At 41.9% G+C, this 2921-nt stretch overlaps 1 pseudogene across 1 annotated transcript; it reads right to left on the bottom strand.

The window, feature by feature from the left end:
* Positions 1-663: 663 nt before the first annotated feature.
* On the bottom strand, positions 664-2289 carry LOC112610744 (annotated as a pseudogene). The gene has a single exon (XR_003116479.1). The product of XR_003116479.1 is annotated as a T-complex protein 1 subunit epsilon pseudogene (transcript).
* Between the last annotated feature and the right edge of the window lie 632 nt (positions 2290-2921).

Raw genomic sequence — 2921 nt, 5'->3', positions numbered from 1 at the left:
TTTATCACCTCCTCACAAGCAGTATCTCCAAATGCAGTCCCAATGGGAGTTAGGGGTTGGGTGGAGCATAAACATTCAGTTCATAATAGGGGTTTGTGAAGAAAAGGGAAACTTTGAGGTATTTGTTGAAGAAATGGGAAAGGGAATGAATTAAGAATATGAATACCTTCCATCCTATTGTATTTTCTGTAGTAAGGCTAAATTACTTGTATCTCTCCATGATTCCAAACTTTATGTGACGGAAATATTTGGGTAAGGGCATTATTATCCTTAATGTGCAATCTCCCATTGACTTAGAGAGTAGGTGGATCCTGGTAGCTTTTTCTTTTCTTTGTTTTTTGTTTAAAGAGATTCCTTTAATATAATGAATACAAAAACATGACCTCTGCCGAAGATTATAAAGCCCTTCAGAAATATGAGAAGGAGAAATTTGAAGAGGTGGTCAACAAATTAAAGAGACTGGTGCTAACCTCAGTTTGCTAGTATGCCCACAATTATACAGCTTTGAATAAGTGAAACTATGGTTACCAAACAGCTTTTTTTTATTGTAGCATCTACAGTGTCTGAAAAAGGATGTAATAATAAATAACTGTAGATGCATCATGAGACACCCATTTATTTAATTACAGTAATGGATCTTTCTACATAGTATTCTCAATGTCTTCATTCTTCAGATTCTCCAGGCTTACGAATGTTGTCAATCTTCAAAATCATTGTAACCATTTGTGTTGCAAGAGATATCTGTTGCTTTTTTGCCAATGAAGGTTTCTATGACATGCTATTGCTTCATATCATTTGTCCCCTTGTGCAAACAGTCGATGCCAAGAGCAAGGTTCCTCTCATTTACTTGTCTGGCTCAGGCTTCGGTCATAGTCTGGATGGGATTCATGCCACTGTTTTCAGAAAGGGCCTTGGGAATGACCTCCAAAGCGTCGGCAAATGCTCTCAAGGCATGGAGTTCTAAGGTGGGGCACTTATCAATCTCTTGGCTAACTGACAGGGCACAGGATATCTCAGCAGCCCCTCCTCCACACACCATATGATTATCATGGATGAGCTTCCAGATGACACACAAAGCATTATGAAGGGGTTGTTTCACCTCCTCAATACTCATCTTATTTCCTCTTCTCATAAAAATGATTACAGCTCTGGAGTTCTTACACTGCTCAATGACCAGCATTTTATCCTTAGTTGTCCCAAATGAGATCTCCTGTACAAGACCAGCAAAGCCCAGCTTCCTGGCCGAGAGCTCTGAGAACTTGGGGGTGATCTGCCCTCCTGTTGTGATGGCAATCAGTTCAATTTCAGGTCCTCCTACCCAGCGAACCACAGGCAAGTTGTTCTGAAGAAGTAAGTGATTTGCTTCATCATCAAAGTCCCACTGACAAATTTCTATTTTAGCACCAGTCTCTTTAATTTGTTGAATCATCTCTTAAAATGTCTCCTTTTCATATTTCTGAAGGGCTTTATGATCTTTTACAGAGGTCACATCCAGCTTATGCTTTGTTTTTGGTTTGGGTATTCAAATGGACATGTGAGAATTACAATCTTAGCATCTTCCACTTTTTTTGGCATCTGTGGGTGACTGAAATCCTTGTCCACAATCATGTCCTTAATCCATTTAGTGTCCTCCAGCCTGCCACCCACTTTGCTTTCTACTTTGATAAGCTCAAAGTCAACACCTCTCTGCTCCATATCTGTTACAGTAAGGACGGCATTCACAGCAATCTCAGCCATTTGTCGGTAACAACTGTTGATCACTTTGCAGCCCAGCATGGTTTCTGCAGTCTGAATCAGGGGTTTGGTGTCCTTTACATCAACAAGGATGCTATCGTTGATCTTGTCCAGGTGTTCAATAGCAACACAGGCAGCCTGCTTATAGCCACCAGCTATTCTGATTGGGTGAATACCTTGGTCTAGCAACTCCTGGGCTTATTCTAACAAGGCACCAGCCAGGACAACCACTCCTGTGGTTCCATCTCCAATTTCATCATCCTGAGACTTGGACATTTCCACCATTAGCTTGGCAATCTGATGATCGACATCTATCATGCTTAAGATGGTGACCCCATCATTACTTACAGTCACATTGCCATCCTTATCCACCATCATCTTATCAAGCACATTTGGTCCAAGTGATGTTCTCATCGTATTTGCTACAGCCTTTGCTGCCACTATATGAGACTTGAGGGCCTCAAGTCCCATAAGGCGGGACTTGTGGTCCTGATCCTTGCTGATGAGGAAAGGGGGCCCATATCAATCGAAGGCGAGGGTCTCCATGGATGCCATGTTGCAGCAGCAGGAGTTACTTTTCCACTTTTTCTTTATTTGACAGCCATTAAGGCTGGTTGGTAAGACAGCTGGTAAGACAGCCTGGAGCTAAGTAAGAGCTGAGGTGCTTAGCATAAAAAGAGGAAAGATATCCTAGAGAAGCTAGGCAAGACCAATGAGCCAGGAAGCAGACACAAGGAGGCCATGGACACTGCACAGGGAAAAGGGAGGGGGGAAGGAGCCCCTGTGACTAGCAGCCAAAGAAGGACCCAGGCAAGATCCTACATGTCTCTGGATTTGTAAGAGTTTCTTTCTCATATAAACATGTGCTTCCTTCTCCACAAGAAATCTTCAACCAAACTTCTAATGCATATTAATGCTATGTGGAATGACTTTGCTTTTCTTGGAGTGAGGAGGCTGGAGAGCTGTTTTAAAATCACTGCATGAAGGAAACCAGACGAAGAGAACCACATGTAGGAGAAGAATGTCCATGACTTCAACAAGGTAACACACAAAACCAACAAGCGTGCAAAATTTTAACATGACTCTCACCAGGACCCAAATGTTTAATTTTGACTCATGCTCGTTTTGGAGATTTACTCTACCTTGCAGATAACAGATGCAGATTATTTTTAAAGTACTTTTACAAC

The sequence above is a fragment of the Theropithecus gelada genome, chromosome 17, assembly GCF_003255815.1.
Source record: "Theropithecus gelada isolate Dixy chromosome 17, Tgel_1.0, whole genome shotgun sequence".
Lineage (NCBI taxonomy): Eukaryota > Metazoa > Chordata > Mammalia > Primates > Cercopithecidae > Theropithecus > Theropithecus gelada.
The sequence above is the reverse complement of the archived record's forward strand: the minus strand, read 5'-3'. Positions and strand labels throughout refer to the sequence as shown.